The sequence below is a fragment of the Humulus lupulus genome, chromosome 5 (assembly GCF_963169125.1).
Source record: "Humulus lupulus chromosome 5, drHumLupu1.1, whole genome shotgun sequence".
NCBI lineage: Eukaryota > Viridiplantae > Streptophyta > Magnoliopsida > Rosales > Cannabaceae > Humulus > Humulus lupulus.
Window position 1 is genome coordinate 166,138,237 of NC_084797.1, and position 20,208 is coordinate 166,158,444.

A 20,208-nucleotide genomic window follows, 5' to 3' on the forward strand; every position below is an offset into this window, starting at 1 on the left:
TCTTATCTATGTACACCAGGCGAATAGAGAATCCAAAAGCATTTAGAGGCTACATGAAGTACACGAAGGAGTGCACGAGTAAACAAGCCCAATAGGTGGCTGTTAAAAGAGAGTGCCTACGAAATGAACATAGAAGTGATTGTTTTGATTATAAAGAAAAAAAGTTATTTTATTAAAATGTCATTTAAAGTGTGTTGTCCGTATTTTTTCCTCCGACACATGGCAACTCAAAGTGACTGGCTTAGATGGTCATAGACATTTTCGGAGTATGCTACCCCCCAATGGCTCTATTTGGGAGGAAGATCATTTTAGGTGAGGTCACCTATTTTTTCCAGTTGGTAGACCGTGGATACCTTAAAGGTAGATTCTCCTTCGAGGTGTGCCCTCAGAGCTGGAGGTTTTCCAAGCTCAGGCAATTAAGGCAAGGGCTCTCCTACCCTAGTTGTCTCCCAAGTCCAAGGTTCTGGTTCTGGGACCTAAGATAAGGCGTGTAGCATCCCGCAATTTTACTTAGTTAGCTAGATAGTAGTAGTTGTAGTATTTTAAATTTCATGGTTTTTGGTTCAAACCGGGACTTAGTTGGAAACTCCTAGCAATAGTTTTGAATTTTATAAGTTTAACCTATAGTTTAAGAATATTAATTATAACATAAGGTTTGATTAAAATTGCTGGTCCTAAATATATTTCTTATTTTAACCTAAGGTTTAGATGGAGCCAATAGGAATATGACACTTGTCATAAGCATGATTATTAAGGAATTATTATTTTAATGATAAAATAAGGGAATATAAGACTTAGTCTTCACTAGAAACTGTTAGGGTCATAGTTTGACTCAGTCAAAGTAGTTATCCAACCTTAATTATGCTGAAAAAGTGTAATTACGTGTTTAAAATATTCACGCATGCTAATATATCGTAGCAGTGGAGCCGATATATTGACTGACGAAGAATACGAAAAACACGTTGACATTGCATGTTCGTACGAATGGAGGCTCGGGATTAGGGCAGAGCCGATATATCACCACATAGGGGTGATATATCGCCCTAATTATTATTATTATTATTATTATTATTATTGTTGTTGTTGTTGTTGTTGTTTTAATTTTTAAAAACCAACTTTGACTCCTTAGACCTACCTTTGATAGTTTTGACCGAGTCTTCAACCTTTGATTGACGAATATTCAATTATCTCCAATTAAAAAAATTATTTTATTCAAATCAAAATGGGGTTAGTTTCACTCCTTACCTTTATAAATAGGACTTAGAACCCAGCCATTTCACTTACTCTTCAGCTGTGATCAGACTCCAAGGTGCTAGTGAGTCCATAAGAGTGATAAACACTTTGGGTTGGGAAAAAGCTTTGCTATTCTTAAGATTTATCAAACACTTGGGGAAGTGAGGATTAGAGTATTTTGGTATTGGAGTTAGGCCAATCCATACAGTCAACAAAGGTACCCTTATTCTTAAGTTCAATTCTGTTTGATTCCTTAGTTTCTTTAGTTTTCATTTAGGTTCTAACTTTTGTTATAGTTTTGTGGTTAGGATTTTAAGTTATTTGAACTTAAGGTGTCTTTTCGGTTGGTGGTTTAGTTATATTCCTTTCTTCTCTTTCCTTTAGAAATACTCATCATTTTTTTTATTGCTGGTTTTAGGAGTGTTCCAAGTCCCGCATTTATTCTCAATTATCCCGGTGTTGGTAAGGAAAATTAGATAATTTAGTATTATGATCTAGTTTATGTAATGTATGATATAGTTTATGTTTGTATGACCTAATATTTCAGGTACAATAAATGGGTAAGTGTGTCTGGACCTAAGGTGTCCAATGATGTCTGACGGACTATGTCCGGTAGGCTCAGTTGCCAAAACTTTATGACGGATCTATGTCTGGTGTATGACGGACTTTTGTCTGGGGCTTAATTTCCACCCCTGTATAAACACTTATCTTTTTATTATATCTGACTTGTTATTTTAGTTATGATTATGATATATGACCTATAGCTATGATTTATGATCTATGACCTATGACCTATGACTTATGACTTAGAGTATGACCTATGATCTATAACTTAGATTTAGGATTTAGGATTATGACTTATGATATGATATGATCTAGACGTTTGTGTTTGTATGAATTTGGTGAATATATGTTATGTTTGATTATAACCCTTGTTTGTATTTTCCTTACTGAGCTTAGAAGCTCACTCCTTATGATGTTGTTATTTCAGGAAATTAAGGATAGAAAGGGCGATGGTGAGTGGGACCTAAGGGCTTCGTGATGTATTCGTTGGGGACCATATAGTCAAGCAAGATCAAGCGGGCCAAATTATTTATTTATTTATTTATTTTTAAAGTTTACTTTAAGGTTCTATTTAAATTTTGCTCATTTTTATGTTAAAGACAATTAATTTCTTTTTTTATATAAAACCATGGATCCATGTATTTATTTTTAAGTTTTTATTAAATAAAAGAGCAATATTTACGATTATGACCCAACGATGTGTTCTCGGTAATCTATGAGAAATTAGGGCATTACAAGACGACAGGTGTCAGCCAGTGCAGGTTTACAGTGCTAGAGGATCGTCTGACAACCTTTTTGGGCGATCCGTCAACAGTGTTGTCGAGTGTACAACTCGATAATTCACACTCCCACTACATCATCTTACATGGAGGTACTTACAGCACGCCCTGACAGTAGCTGGGGCATGCTCCCCATAAAGTAGGCACCTTTCTCAGTGGGGCCCGCATATCTCCCTTGGGTTGTGGTATCTATTCATTGCAGCCCATTAATCCCCCAATAATGGGAAGAATGTGTATTAATTACTGATGATTAATATTAATGACCCCAACATCTATAAATAGGGCTGGGAGTCTCATTGTAAAGGGTTCGGTGTTTTAGAGAGAAAACACATTGCACTCAGAGCAATCTAAACCCTGCCTGAGAATACACCATCGGAACTATCATACCAAGCTACCAATCCTCTTAATATTAGAGACCCGTGGACTAGGGTTCTTTTATAACCTAAACCACGTAAAAATCCTTGTGTTAGTATTACTTATTTATGTAATCTCTCGCTTTAAGGTTGATAGCAAGAAAGGCAATCAACAAAGTGTATTACCAAAAAGGAATGGGGACGCTATTCACATAACTAAGTCAGAATTGTGCAAAGCACGAAAACTGACTTCGGTGGCAAATGTTGTACCCATTTTTGGGCATTTATGACATTTCAAAAAATAATAATTATAAAGGGATGATGAACATGACCTATAACCTTCCTGTTCTCACAAAGTATAAAGTACTTCTTGTTCTCAGAAAGTACTAAGTACTTCATGTTCTCGCGAAGCACAAAATAGTTTTTGTTCTCACAAAGTACAGAGTACCAACATGTTCTCACAAAGTACAAAGTACTTTCTGTTCTCACGAAGCACAAAGAAGTTCATGTTCTCACAAAAAACAAGTACTTCCTATTCTCACAAAGCATTAAGTACAACCTGTTCTCACGAAGCACAAAGGAGTTCATGTTCTCACAAAGTAAAAAGTACTTCCTATTCTCACAAAGTACAAAGTACTTCATGTTCTCACGAAGCGCCAAGTACTTCCTGTTCTCACAAAGCACAAAGTACTTCCTGTTCTCACGAAGCACAAAGGAGTTTCTGTTCTCACAAAGTACAAAGTATTTCCTGTTCTCACAAAGCATAAAGTAAAAATTGTTCTCACAAAGCACAAAGTACTTCCTATTCTCACGAAGCATAAAGTACTTCTTGTTCTGATAGAGCACAAAGTACTTCCTGTTCTCACAGAGCACAAAATACTTCCTGTTCTCATGAAGTACAAAGGAAAACCATTACATGCTAACAAGAGGATCTTGTTTATTCAACACATGAAATCCACGCTAACAGAGTTAGTAAAGGCGAACATAGTTGTCATTTATAAAAATATAACTGTATTTCTGTTGTAATGTATTATTTGCGAGCCAAGCCCAATAACTTAGACCCATGATCTAATTGTAACCCTAAACTCCTCACTATAAATAAGTGGAGATGGGATAGAAAGAGAGGAGGCAATTCATAATGCTGAAACTTCATTATTGTATAGACAAGTCCTGATGTAATATAAAAGTGAAGGAGGACTATAGAACAATCAGCGATGCAAGTTCGCTGAAAACTATGGGTCTTTAAGCTTAAATATTAATAAAAGTGACTAAGTGGATGTAGTTATCTTTTTTGGATGGAACCACTATAAAATATGGTGTTATTTATCTTAATATATCTCTATTCTTGGATCCATGCTCTTATGTTCTCAAGTTGTCGAAAAACAGTGTCAACACTTATAAATTGATTTTAAAAGAAAAAATAATTAAATATATATTTTTTAATTTCAAAAATAGAATTAGGATATAAAATAATCAAAATCTTTCTAAAAGAAAAAATCAAACCTAAAATCTAATTATATTCTCAACCGAAAAAAAAAACCTAAAACTAATAAATCCAAAATTTATTCACCCTCCTCCTCCTCCTCCTCCTCCTCCTCTTCTTCTTCTTCCTCTTCTTCTTCTTAATTGACTCCTCCATGTTTCTTATTTCCAGGGCTTGGTTGTAGAGCAACAATGGAGGTGCAGCAAGATCTAAAGTCGACGAGGTGACTGTTTGAGGCTCGGTACTTCGCCAGCTTGGTTGCAAAAAAATAATGGAGGCGTTGTAGTTTGGGGCTTACAGATGGAGGCCTTCGATTGCAGAAGAACCCAGCCTCTTCGCCAGCTTGTAGACGCAGACATAGTATTTCCTTTTTGCCACTTCTTCTTCTTCTTCTTCTTCTTCTTCTTCTTCTTCTTCTTCTTCTTTGCAAGATGCTAGGATGATGGAGACTAGTGCAACAAGTGTCAGGCGAAGGTTAGGTTCGGCAAGGGGGTTTGGTGCGACGAGGCTGGGTCTGCAGGATTTGGTGTGAAGAGGTTTAATCCACGGGGATCTGGTACAAATTTTTTGCAAATGCTAGGGATGGGCAACTTCATTTTGCAAATGATTGGCACGAATATGAGGGTTCTTGAGCGATTGGGGCAGATCTGAAAGGTGGTTGGGTAAGGATTCTTGTGCATCTAGGCAGATTTGAAGTTTTTTGTGCGACTGGGTTTTGAAGCTTGCACTGGGTTGTAAAGGTTCTTGTGAAGTTTGTAGTGGTCTTTGTTGATGTTTTCATTGGATTTTTTCTCATGATTTATGTATGAAATTGTATTGATTTTTGTTGATGTTTTTATTGGATTTTTGCTCATGATATGTGATGTTGATGAAGATTTTTTGTTCTTGAATCTGGGTTCAATGATGAATTCGTGAATAAAAACACTTTATATATATATATATTTAAGTGGTGATATTTGGGAACTTTTTTACGTGATTAATTGGATGATAAATTAAATTGTGATTTGATTTAGGGTTAATTATTGGTTATTTATGTTAATTTTTTATTAATAAAGGGTTATAATATTTTTTATTTAAAAATTAATTTTTATAATTTTATTTGATACTTATTTTTAATTATTTAAATAATTCATTAATTAATAAAATATGAGGACATTTTGGTCATGTTTAAAAAAAAATTGACTAAAATCTTGTCCAGGGTACTCTTTTGTTCTATTTTGTAAAATGCAGGTTATAAATTGTCATTTAACAAAACTTAGGGTCCAATCGATAAATTTTGTAAAACACGAGGTCCAAAATGATATTTAAAATATATATTTATGTATAACTTTTTGTTGGCTTAAAAAAATATAATTAAAATGTGATCAAATAAATTTTTTAAATTCACAATTTTGATTTAGATTTTTTTTAACATTTTATTATATTAAAATTCATAGGTATTTTTTCTAAAAGAAAATTAGAAATAAGATATTTAATTTTAAAATTAGAATGCACCATATCTTTATATATAAAAATTGTTATCTAACATATTATTGGTTTAATGGTTTTTTTAAATAAAAATAAAAAAATATTTTTTTTTAAATTATAAACAATTTTTATGGTTTTTTTTTTTACGTCATTCTTTTATAATATATGACATTATTTATTTATTTAAATTTATATAAAAATTAAGGAAATGTAATAAAAATAATTTAATACATTTTAGAAAAAAACTAAGAAAACATACATTGCACAATGCATTTACCTAGTATCTTTATATATTATAGATGTAAGTTTAACGAAAATTGTTGTTTTTCATTAGATTTAACACTTTTTTTTTCTAACACTATTAGTTTTAAAGTTATCTAAATAAGGTAAATAAATTAAAAAAATAAAACAATAATAAAGTCATATAAGTAAGATTAATAAATTAGAAATAAAAATAAAAAGTAATAAATGAGCCATAATAATTTCTCATCACATATTTTTAAAATTCATATTAAATTATTTAAATTACTCTATCAATGATGTTTTCAAAACTAAAACCGAAAAATATTTATGTATTTAAATTTACTCTTTTGTTTCTTTTATTGATTAATTATTTTGTCATTTAATGTATTTTTTTTATTCAAACATATATGTAATAGTGACATAATACATAAATATACATATTTATTAGTTTGTTGGGTAGTTTTTTTAATGAGAAATTACTTATTTTAATTGTTCAAGCCATTAATTATATAATATATATTCATATATAACTTTTTGTTTGCTTTAAAATTTGTTAAATTAAATAATTAAATTTTATCAAATAAACTTTTATATTCATAGTTTTAATTTAGAGTTTTTGAATAGTTTATTATATAGAATATTTTTTCTAAAAGAAAATTAGAAAAAAAGTATTTAATTTTAAAACTAGAATTACCATATATTATATATAAATCAAAACATAAAAAATACCAAAATTAAATTATTATGAACACTAAATTTCTAACTAATAAACAATATCAAATAATTTCTTTAAAACTAGAATGCACCATATTTTTATATGTAAGAATATCATTTTTTTAAGCTATAAACAATGTTTTAGCTTAATTTTTTATAATATATTTATGTCATTCTTTTATAATATATGACATTGTGTACTTATTTAAAATTTATATAACAATTAAAATATATAATAAAAATAAACTAATACTTTTGTCCATGTTTTTACCACCCGACACGTGGCAATTAGGAGTAATTAGCGACTAGACAAGATATGATGTTCTCCGAGTGTGAACTCCTCAAGGTACCCCGCACCAGCCAAATGCAGATGTTTCCAAGGGAGGCCACCCCCCCCCCCCCCCTCCCCTCGAGGTCCATCCTTAAGGTATGGATGTCTCCAAGTGAGATCCTCACACCTTCTTGAGTTTGTTGTCCTCCATGTCTAGGTGTCCTCGGGACCAAGACGAGCTGCCAGGTGCCAGTCACTACGTATATATGAGCCACCAGAAGATCGTCAGACAACCTTCTGGAAAATCCTCGAGTAGTGGTGTCGAGTTGTACACTCGACAAAATGTGTAGACGCACCCTGACACCATCAGGGGTATGTTTCCCATAAAGTTGGTGGACAACTTTCTGCAATGGGCCCCGTGCAATTCGTCTGGGATGTAATCTCTATTTAATGTACCCCTTTTGTATTAATTTAGATTAATACCCAACAATAAGGGAATTTGGTATTAAATATATATGATTAACATTAATAACCTTAGCCTCTATAAATAGGGTTGGGGTATGACCTTGTAAGAGGTTGGATTTTGAGAGGGAGAACCTTTTTGACTTAGTGTAATATATACGTTGCTTGAGAACTACCATTGAAGCTTGCTCAAACAAACTTCAAGCTCACTAAATAACAGAGACTCATGGACTAGGGCTCTATTATAGTCTGAACCACGTAAATCCTTGTGTTCTTTTGTATTATTTTCTTTAAACAATTAAATTAAGTTGATAGTGAAAAAGGCAGTCAACATTTTGTTGCTTTCATTGAGAGCTTGAAGAACATAGCCATGGTGACCACTCAAAGAAACGCACCAAATGATGTAGCTCTTCCAACTGGAGTTAAGGTAGGAGAAAACAACCATCCACCACCCTAGGACCTCCCTGAGATGATGGAAGACTATGAAGAAACTACTGAGTACGATGGTGTAGATGACGAGTATTATGAGGAGGAATATTCTCAACCCTTGTTCTCTATGTTCCCACCCACATCTTGAGATGTAGAGAACACTCCGGAAGATCGTGGTCTGAGTACTCAAAGCGTTGGATATGAAGATCGTTATATATACAAAAAGACTCAAGGACACTTGATAGGCTTCAAGAGGTAAAAATTTATGTTCATAAATATTTGTCTATGAAACGCCCTACTTCCTTAGAGTTGTTACTCAGTGAGTTTCAAACGTGCAATTAACTCGTTAATCGAGGTTTTAGATTAAAACTGTGGCTAAACTGTAATAAAAGTCATTTAATTTGAAAATGTAGTCATTCATTGAAATTATAAAGCATTATACATTTGGGATCCAAAATACTGTTTAGAAAATACTTTACATTTCAAAATACATTTAAGGTCGACTAGGTGACAAATTCAAGTCTATACATTGCATTTTCCCAAAATAACCCTGGCTGTGACAGCTAGGTTGTAACGCCCTGGATAGCCAAGACCGTTACACTGTGTGTTTATAAAGGTGCAAGACTTGCTAATCAAGTCATTTAATTAGAAATGTGTTACTGAAACTGTAGTTGAACTAAGGTTAAAAGATTTTGGCCACAAAAGCCACATTTTATATAATCAAACATTCTTTTACATGGGATCCCAGAAGTATTAATGTTAAAAGATAGTTTACAAAATTTCAAGACAAAAGTACAGCTACTAGCCACTCTAAGGGCAAAACAGACATTTAGGCATTTCCCGTCCTGTACCACTCCTCGGTCGTGGCGGCCGATCAGCTGACTATGTACATTCAGCCCCAAAGCTCTCCATCTTAGGACTGGTCCACTCTGCCCTTGCCTTTACTTGCACCACGTAGCACCCATGAGCCAAGGCCCAACAAGAAAACACAATAACATAGCATAATCATCAATCAAACAATTAGATAACTCATACAGTATAATCACATACTCAACAATCCAAATATTCGCAATAATCAAGTATTCAGCATACAAGTTCATCATTTCACATTAATAACCAATTCACATATTATAACCAGGGTCAACACCCTTAGGTCGCACCCCCTATTTACCCCACTGACTCCGGCCCGCTTAAACTGAGCTCAGTGAATATCAAGCTGTCCTCAGCTACCAGTGGCCGAGCCGCGCCCTGTGCGCAAATATTGATTTCGGCACTCTTAGGCCGTTTATCACATGTCCCATGGCATAATACCATCTATGACATCATAGCAGATATAGGGAGCTCTTAGTCCCAACATAATTACATATCCGGGTGTAGTTTTCTTACCTTTGGATTCTGATAGCTTTGATCAATGGTGACACCCCTCAAGCATGATCCATTCTGAACCCTAGCGTACACCTAGTCATGGTCACAACTTAGAACCATACCAAACTTCAATTCCAAAACCTAGCTTTAGGACTAAACCCGAGCCCTCTGGAAGCTCTAATTCCACCAAACGGGGTGGGGGAATCAAACCCCGAGCCCTCGGGTAAAAACCCTAAGAAATATCCCAAAAACCCTATTATGGAAACAGGGTAGCGCTACAGCACCATAAAGAGGGCGCTATAGCGCTACAAACAGAGCCAAAAACGCCCCAAGCACCCAAGCCTAGCGCTGTAGCGCCCTAAGGCTAGCGCTAGTCGCAGCCAGACAACACCCTAATTTTTCCCCTTCGAACTTCCTCAAGCCAAAATCCTCTAAAATACTTCCAAACCTCAACCAAACACCAAAGCAAGCCTACCATCATCTATAACTCACCCCATATGACCCAACCATATGAAACTTAAGCACATGCACCCCAAAATGAAGAAACCACCATGATTGAGCTTGAAGCTCAAAAACTCAACAGAAAACAACAAAAACTTCAGAATTCAAGTGACTTAGGCTATCCTCCACACTTCCTTAGCTTTCCCTCCTCAAAACCTCAGCCTTAATTCCCTAGAATTCCCATCAAAATCCAGTTCAGAAATCCAGTTCAACACCAAAACCAAAACTGAAGAAAACCTTGACAACTTACCTTAATTGGATGAGTAACCTCTACTATTCCTCAAGCTTAATCAAGGTCCCTAACTCCAAGATATAGCCCAAGCTCTCCCTGAGTTATAGCTCCAAAAGATCCTCAAGAAATGAAGAGGAATGGCCAACCGAGTGAAAGGAACGGGTTAGCTCTAGGTGTTCTGTTTTTCTTTCTTTCCTCCTTCTTTTCCTTTTGTCTCTTTCCTTCCTTTCTTTCAGCTTCCACTATACTCTAAACATTCCACTAAGCCTTAAAGGCAGAAATAACTCTTATCCCTTATAAACCAAATGACCATATTGCCCTCCCAATAATAATTAAACCTTTGAATCATTCTAAGGGAATTTTGGTCATTACTCCCAATTCCCGCTAATTCCTCGAGTGTCTCTAATATTTACCGCTTACTTCCCAACACCTAACTAATCACCAATTATATTCCTCAATATCAAATAGGCTCCAATATATTTCCTAAATTCCCATAAATACCCCAGGCTCGCCCCGAGCCGGGTATAAATCCCTGCCGTGACTTTTTCGCGAAACGACTCACTGGGATCGCCTCGAGTCACAATCTACAAATATATCCACATAATAATGTGGTCTCAACAATTTATCACAGATATTTACATTTATGCCCTCAATGGGCCAAAATAACGAATATGCCCTTATAACCTAATCAGGGCCTACATGCATACGAGTACACATAGTCATGCATCACATATATCCAAATAATTATATAAGCATACTTATCACATAACCATGCATTTAATCATTTAAATCACACATAATCATGTTTTCCCCTTCCAGCACACTAATCAAGGCCTTAAGCCTTATTAGTAATTTTGGGTCATTACAACTATCCCCTTCTAATGAGAATTTCATCCTCGAATTTTACCTGAATAATTCGAGATACTAATCCCACTTCGCTGACTCAAGCTCCCATTTCTCCTCTGCAACCATACTATTCCTCCACAATACTTTAACTAGAGGAATCGTCTTATTCAGTAGTACTTTATCCTTCCGATCCAAAATCTGAACCGGTTGCTCCTCATAAGCTAAATCTGTTTGCAATTCCAAGTCTTCATACCTCAATACATGTGTTGTATCTGAGACGTACTTCCAGAGCATAGAAACATGGAATATGTCATGGAATCCTGACAACGATGGTGGCAAGGCTAACCTGTAAGCCACCTGGCCGATCCTTTCTAGGATCTCAAAAGGTCCGATAAACCTAGGGCTTAGCTTGCCCTTCTTTCCAAATATCCTCACCCCTTGCAGTGGTGAAACTCGGAGAAACACGTGGTCCCCAACCTGGAACTCCACGTCCCTACGCTTCGGATCAGCGTAGCTTTTTTGTCTGCTCTGTGAGGCGAGCATCCTAGCTCGGATCTTCTCAATAGCTTCATTTTTCTTCTGAACCATATCCGACCCCAAATACTTCCTCTCACCCATCTCATCCCAATGAATGGGTGATCTACATCTCCTCCCATACAACATCTCATAGGGAGCGACTCCAATCGTCGATTGGTAACTATTGTTATATGAAAACTCAATCAACGGGAGATACTTACTCCAGGATCCCTCAAAGTCAATCACACATGCTCGAAGCATATCTTCCAATACCTAAATCGTCCTCTCAGACTATCCATCAGTCTGAGGATGAAAGGCCATGCTGAACTTCAGTTGAGTCCCCATAGCCTTCTGCAAACTACCCCAAAACATGGAGGTAAAGATAGGATCCCTGTCTGACACTATAGACTTAGGAACCCCATGGAGACGTACGACCTCACTCACATACAACTCTGCATACTGATCCACAGTATATGTCGTCTTTACGGGAAGAAAATGAGCTGACTTGGTGTATCTGCCCACTATCACCCACACTGAGTCATGAAGCCCTACAGTCCTGGGTAAACCTCCCACAAAATCCATCGTAATATCCTCCCATTTCCACTCGAGAATACCCAAAGGGTGAAGCAACCCTGCTGGTCACTGATGCCCAGCTTTCACCTGCTAGCAGGTTAAACATCTGGCTACGTACTCCACCACATCCTTCTTAATCCCGGGCCACCAATATAACGTTCGTAAATCCTAATACATCTTCGTGGTACCCGGATGAAGTGAGTACGGCATCATATGTGACTCATCCAATATCTCTTGTCTGATCCCCTCATCAGCTGGAACACAAATTCGTCCTTGATACTGTAGCAAGCTAACCTCAGAAATAGAATAGTCCTTAGCTACTCCCGCTAAGACATTCTCCCTAACCTCCTGTAGCTGAGCGTCTACCAATTGACCTTCTTTAATCCGCTCTAGCAGGGTCGACTGCAGAGTAATATTAGCTAATCGGCCCACCACCAATTCTATCCCCGCTCTGACCATCTCATCAACTAACTCTCTTGAGATCTGGGTGGAACTATATAACTGACCTAGGCCCCTCCGGCTCAACGCATCTGCAACTATATTGGCTTTCCCCAGATGGTAAAGAATATCACAATCATAGTCCTTTACCAACTCCAGCCAAATGTTCAGGTCCTTCTGTGTGAAAAAGTAATTCAAACTCTTATGATTGGTGTATATCTCGCACTCCTCCCCATATAAGTAATGCCACCAAACTTTCAATGCGAATACCACCACTGCTAACTCCAAATCATGGGTAGGATACCGCTGCTCATACTCCTTCAGTTGCCGTGACACATAAGCAATGACTTTCTCATCCTGCATCAACACACAGCCTAAACCCAACCTCAACGCATCGCAGTAGACAATAAACTTCCCTTTCCTCGAAGGAAGACTCAACACAGGCGCGGCAATAAGTCATCGCTTCAATTCTTGGAAACTGTTCTCACACTTGTCTGACCAAATAAACTTCAAATTCTTTCGTGTCAATTCTGTCATCGGTGCTGCTAACTTCAAGAAGCCTTCCGCAAACCGTCTGTAGTAACCTGCTAGATCAAGAAAACTCTACACCTCCGAGGCGTTCCTTGGCCTCAGCCAATCCCTAACTGCCTCCACCTTAGATGGATCCACCTTAATCCCATTGGCACCAACAATATGTCCAAGGAATGTCACTTCTGGTAGGCAAAATTCACATTTCTTAAACTTGGCGTACAATTGGTGCTCCCTCAACCTCTGTAGAACCTGTCAAAGATGAAAATCATGCTCTGCCTCTGAACTGGAGTACACTAAGATGTCGTCGATGAAAAAAATAACGAAATGATCCAGAAAGTCCTTGAACACCTTGTTCATTGGATCCATAAAAGGTTTTTGGGGCATTGGTCAAACCAAACGACATGACCAGAAACTCATAGTGCCCATACCTCATCCGAAAGGCCATCTTCAGTATGTCCTCGTCCTTGATCCTCAGCTGGTGATAACCAGATCGAAGATCAATCTTTGAGAACACCGTCTTACCCTGCAACTGATCGAACAAGTCATCAATCCTTGGTAGTGGATACTTATTCTTGATAGTTAACTTGTTCAATTCCTTGTAGTCTATACACATTCTCAGAGTCCCGTCCTTCTTCTTTGCAAACAAAACTGGAGCACCCCATGGCGAGTAGCTAGGTCTGATGAACCCCAAATCCAGAAGCTCCTGTAACTGTATCTTCATTTCCTTCCGTTCTGTTGGTGCCATTCTATATGCTGCACTCAACACCGGTTCTGTCCCTGGCGCCCTAGATAGCCAAGACCGTTACAGTGTGTGTTTATAAAGGTGCAAGACTTGCTAATCAAGTCATTTAGTTAGAAATGTGTTACTGAAACTGTAGTTGAACTAGGGTTAAAAGATTTTAGCCACAAAAGCTACATTTTATATAATCAAACATTCTTTTACATGGGATCCTAGAGGTAATAAAGTTAAAAGACAGTTTACAAAATTTAAAGACAAAAGTACAACTACTAGCCACTCTAAGGGCAAAATAGACATTTAGGCTTTTCCCGTCCTGTACCACTCCTTGGTCGTGGCGGGCGATCAGCTAACTATGTACATTCAGCCCCAAAGCTCTCCATCTCAGGACTGGTCCACTCTGCCCTTGCCTTTACCTGCACCACGTAGCACCTGTGAGCCAAGGGTCAACAAGAAAACACAATAACATAGCATAATCATCAATCAAACAATCAGATAACTCATACAGTATAATCACATACTCAACAATCCAAATATTCACAATAATTAAGTATTTAGCATACCAAGTTCATCGCTTTACATTAATAACTAATTCACATATGATAACCAGGGTCAACGCCCTTAGGTCGCACCCCCTATTTATCCCACTGACTCCGGCCCGCTTAAACCGAGCTCAGTGAATATCAAGCCGTCCTCAGCTACCAGTGGCCGAGCCGCGCCCTGTGCGCAAATATTGATTCCGGCACTCTTAGGTCGTTTACCACATGTCCCATGGAATAATACCATCTATGACATCATAGCAAATATAGGGAGCTCTTAGTCCCAACATAATCACATATCCAGGTGTAGTTTTCTTACCTTTGGATTCCGGTAGCTTTGATCAATGGTGACACCCCTCAAGCACGATCCCTTCCGACCCTAGTGTACACCTAGTCACGGTAAAAAGTGAGAACCATACCAAACTTGAATTCCAAAACCTAGCTTCAGGACCAAACCTGAGCCCTCGAGAAGCTCTAATTCCACCAAACGGGGTGGTGGAATCAAACCCCGAGCCTCTGGGCAAAAGCCCTAAGAAATATCCCAAAAACCCTCTTATGGAAATAGGGTAGCGCTACAGCACCATAAAGAGGGCGTTGTAGCGCTACAAACAGAGCCAAAAATGCCCCAAGCACCCAAGCCTAGCACTATAGCGCCCTAAGGCTAGCGCTACAGCGCTAGTCATAGCCAGACAACACCCTGGTTTTTCCCCTTCGAACTTCCTTGAGCCAAAATCCTCTAAAATCCTTCCAAACCTCAACCAAACACCAAAGAAAGCCTACCATCATCTATAACTCACCCCATATGACCCAACCATATGAAACTTAAGCACATGCACCCCAAAATGAAGAAACCACCATGATTGAGCTTGAAGCTAAAAAACTCAACAGAAAACAACAGAAACTTCAAAATTCAAGTGACCAAGTTCAGAATTTCTTACCTTCAATAGAGAAATTTAACCTTAGGCTATCCTCCACACTTCCTTAGCTTTCCCTCCTCAAAATCTCAGCCTTAATTCCCTAGTATTCCCATCAAAACCCATTTCAACACCAAAACTAAAACTGAAGAAAACCTTGACAACTTACCTTAATTGGATGAGTAGCCTCTACTATTCCTCAAGCTTAATCAAGGTCCCTAAATCCAAGCTTTAGCCCAAGCACTCCCTAAGTTATAGCTCCAGAAGATCCTCAAGAAATGAAGAGGAATGGCCAACGGAGAGAAAGGAACGGGTGTTGTGGAAATTGATTCAATTAAAATGTGCAAGTGTACACAGTCACAAAACAAGTAATAAAGTAGTAAGTATTCAAGATCGTCTCCACAAGGATTGCAAATTAAAAATAAATGCAAAAATTAATTACTAAACAATTACACTAGTGAACAATTTGAATGTCTTTGATTTTCCAATTTAACCCAATAAAAAGAAAGTAAAATTACTCAAAGTAAACTGAACAAGAACCGTGAGAGAAATATATAAATTTTAAAATGGACTTGAATCATTGAATCCCCCTATATTATTTTTCCTGAACACATTGCGAATGTATTGCTGCAGTAATTTTCTAGCAAAACTCCCAGGATAACAAAAAGTTCATTTAACATGCATAAAACTTTCCCAAATCTTATGACCTTATTTCTTCTACCTAATTAAACATATTCCTATGCAAAATCAGATTTAAGAATGCAATCACAGTTCACTTCTCATATGTTACACAAGGTAATTAACATATCCCTATATTAATTACTAACATAACCTAACCTAGATTATGACTTGTGTCATCCAAGTTCTTCCTATTACATTCAACCTTTCCAGCATTAAATATAACTAAAATAACTTGCCATTGCTGGCCAAACAACAAGTAATCAATTTAAGCACACTTGAATGATCAAGGGAGATTTTACTAAAATAAAGTGCAAGAAATGGATAGATTATAACATAGGGTTCATCAACAATTCAAGCCACCAAGAAATTAGTTCATGGATGATTTCATATACATTAATTCATAATCAAAACAGCCCATAATATTCAGTTAAAATCCAACTCAGAAATTAATACAATAGAGTTTAGAAAGGAGAGAAAAACAAATCCAAAATGATGCTTGAGCTTCTTTGGTTGGCCTCCTTCTTTCTTGAATCTCTTTTCTATTTCTTCCTAGCGTTTTTTATCTGATATTCTCTCTGGCTTTCTGCAGTAAACTTCTAGCTCAAGTCTTGTCAAAAATGGAGGCTGCTCCTCCCTTCATTAGCTAGGGTACAACCCTCTCCTTTTTCCTTCTTTTAATTCTCCATTTTGCCCTCTTTCTTTCTCTCACACGTGGCCCACTTACTAAAATAACTGCTAATTTAATATCTTTTTCCACTCTGCCACATCAGTCTCCTTTACATCTGGATAAATGATACCACATGACCTCCTTTTTGAGCTGCTGATTCCTCCTTCTTTTGCTAGAAAAATGCTGCAGCAAAAGCTCCTATCTTCAACAATCCCTATATTTTATCACAAGCAACACCTAATAAAAATCTATTTGCTTTTCTTGCTTTCTTCAAAGAGCACCATGTAAAAACTCTCTAAGTGCTATTAAATGTTCAGATATTTCAAAAAGACTAAAGGATAAGATAAGACCAAAAAATATGGATAATAAAATGAAATGAAACCATTAAAAAGTATCACTCAGCTTATTCTTTTTGTTTATCATAAGCTTAAAAGTATGACAAATAACTCTTTATTCAAGAGTTATCAACGGGTTAGCTCTAGGTGTTCTGTTTTTCTTTCTTTCCTCCTTCTTTTCCTTTTGTCTCTTTCCTTCCTTTCTTTCAGGTTCCACTATACTCTAAACATTCCACTGAGCCTTAAAGACAGAAATAACTCTTATCCCTTATAAACCAAATGACCATATTGCCCTCCCAATAATAATTAAACCTTTGAATCATTCTAAGGACATTTTGGTCATTACTCCCAATTCCCGCTAATTCCTCGAGTGTCTCTAATATTTACCGCTTACTTCCCAACACCTAACTAATCACCAATTATATTCCTCAATATCAAATAGACTCCAATATATTTCCTAAATTCCCAGAAATACCCCAGGCTCGCCCCGAGCCGGGTATAAATCCCCGCCGTGACTTTTTCGCTAAACCGCTCACTAGGATCGCCTCGAGTCACAATCTTCAAATATATCCACATAATAATGTGGTCTCAACAATTTATCACAGATATTTACATTTATGCCCTCAATGGGCCAAAATTACGAATATGCCCTTATAACCTAATCAGGGCCTACATGCATACTAGTACATATAGTCATGCATCACATATATCCAAATAATTATATAAGCATGCTTATCACATAATCATGCATTTAATCATTTAAATCACACATAATCCAGTTTTCCCCTTCCGGCACACTAATCAAGGCCCTTAAGCCTTATAAGTAATTTTGGGTCGTTACACAGGTAGGATGACTCATGCATCCGTGAAGGGTCTACACCGTGAGGATGACTCATGCATCCATGAAGGGTCTCACCCTAGCGGTTTGCACTCTGCGTGCTCAAAGCTGCTCCCGGCCCTTGTCGTACTCAGCCTTGCACTCCACGTGCTTAACGCCATTCCCGGCCCCTTGCCGTACCTGGCTTCCTGCCGTTCTCGACCTTCGCCGTTCCCAGCCTTTGCCGTTCATTAACAAGTCTGCAACACAGAAAATATAATCAAGAAATACTTAAACAAATAAAAAACATAAATAATAGGGCTACGCCCTGCAATTCAATCACTTAGGTTCGTGCCCATACAAACTATAGGGCCACGCCCTGCTCTACGGGTACAACAGTTTTCTTACCTATGTCCCGAGCACAGTCCTCTAACCCGAGCCTCACTAAAATCCTAGTCACAGCACACAAGTAACACTCTCGTTATTAACCAATTCATAATTGCACCCCGGAACCAATCCCGTGCTCTCAGGACCTCCCATTTCCCCACACAAGGTGGCAAAAGCGTCCCCCGAGCCCCCTGGGCCAAGGCCCTAAATACACAAAATCCAACAGCCTGAAAATGGCCTAGCACCACGACACAGCCCTACAGGGGCCACGACGCCCAGCAGGGGCTCCTTATCTAGATTCGTCCCAGCGCCGTGGCATAGAAGAACAGAGTCGTGGCGCTCATACGCGTACCAGAAAAATTGGGGTTTTCCCACTATTTTTTTCGAGCCAAAACTTACCCAAATCATTACCCAAGCACACCCAAGTTCCAATTTGACCCAAAACTCCAAATAAATAGTATATCAACTCATAAACACCAAAAACACACCCAAACATCCATCCTAGGTCAGAATCACATAGTGGTTTAAAATTCCACAGAAACTTAAACCACGCCAGAAAATTCACTTCAGAAATCAATGAAATTCTTACCTTAAGTAGAAATTCGACCCTGAGCTGCTTTCAAATCCAATTCCAAACTTAAATTATCAGAATCCTAAGCTTAACCTTGCCAAAACTTCATCCCAACAACCCACAAAGCAAAACACAAATCAGCTCCCAATCACAACATTTCCCATCAGAATTCAACAAAGATTTAAATTAAAAACTTACCCCTAATCCTACCTAAGCCACTAAACTCTTGAATTTATTGCCTAAGATCCTTCAAAAATCCAACACCATGGAGAGAGAGAGAGAAAACTGAATGGGAGAGAGCTGAGAGAAATTTGGTTCTTTTCCTTCCTTTCCACTGTTTTGTCCAAGTGTTTCTAGAGTCCACAGCTTCCAAATTGTATATATCCTTTTGCCAAAATGACTGAATTTCCCCCTTAAGTTAGTCTAAGTCCTCAAATACCACCAAGGGTATTTTAATCATTTTCCAAAACCTGCTAAGTCCTCGAGTACTCCTACAAATCCCTGTTAATCCCAGCATACTCAAATCATTACAAAATTACTACCCGTTACTCAATAAATCACAAACTCATATTATACACCCAAAATACCCCTAGGCTCCTCCCGAACCGTGTGTTCGACCCCGTTGTGACTGTTTAGCTAAACTGCTCCCTAGGACTGCCTCGGATTGTGCATCACAGATATATCACCACTCACTCATGGTGTCAATCACAATATTCATAAATATAGCATTTATGCCCTCAACGGGCTGGAATTATAAATATGCCCCTAACTACCAAATGGGGCCCACATGCATATTTAATTCACATAAACATGCATTTTTACTCACATAATCATCAAATTCACATATTAACATAATTAATCAATTATTGCCCTCTAGGCACACTAATCAAGGCCCTAAGCTTTATTAGCAAATTTGGGACGCTATAGTATATGTGTGCATGTAATATATACGTGTGTGTGTGTGTATATATATATATATGTATGTATGTGTGTATATATATGTTTCATGATTAATGATATTGCATATTAATGGTTCCAGTATGCATTCTTGAACATATAAACTGTTTATATGAGAGGTGGAAATTTATTCGCTATTAATCAACGGGCCCACCATGCAATTTCCACTCTGAATGTTTTTCCAACAATTGGTATCAAGAGCAGCTCATTAATCTCTGCATATTGTTAATTGATGTGTGGGAATATGTGCATTTATGTATTATATGTGATATATATTGTAATGGATGTATGTTTATATTGATGATGATAGATTCTTAAGGGTTGTTTATAATTGTGTTTTTGGGTTTAGGAATTGTTCTTAATATTTCTAGATAAAAACTGTATGCCAATTTTGGGGAATAGGAAATTTATAATTTTATTTTTTGAAATATAAATTATAAAATTGTAGTAATTGGATTCAACAGAGTTCAGTACAAAAATCGAGACGACATCACCGCCATTGCTGACCGCCGAGGAACGCACCCCGAGGTGCCCCCACCGTCCGTATGACTCCGTCTCCGCTATCACCACCGCTTGCGTGCTTGCCACCACTGTGGTCGGCGAA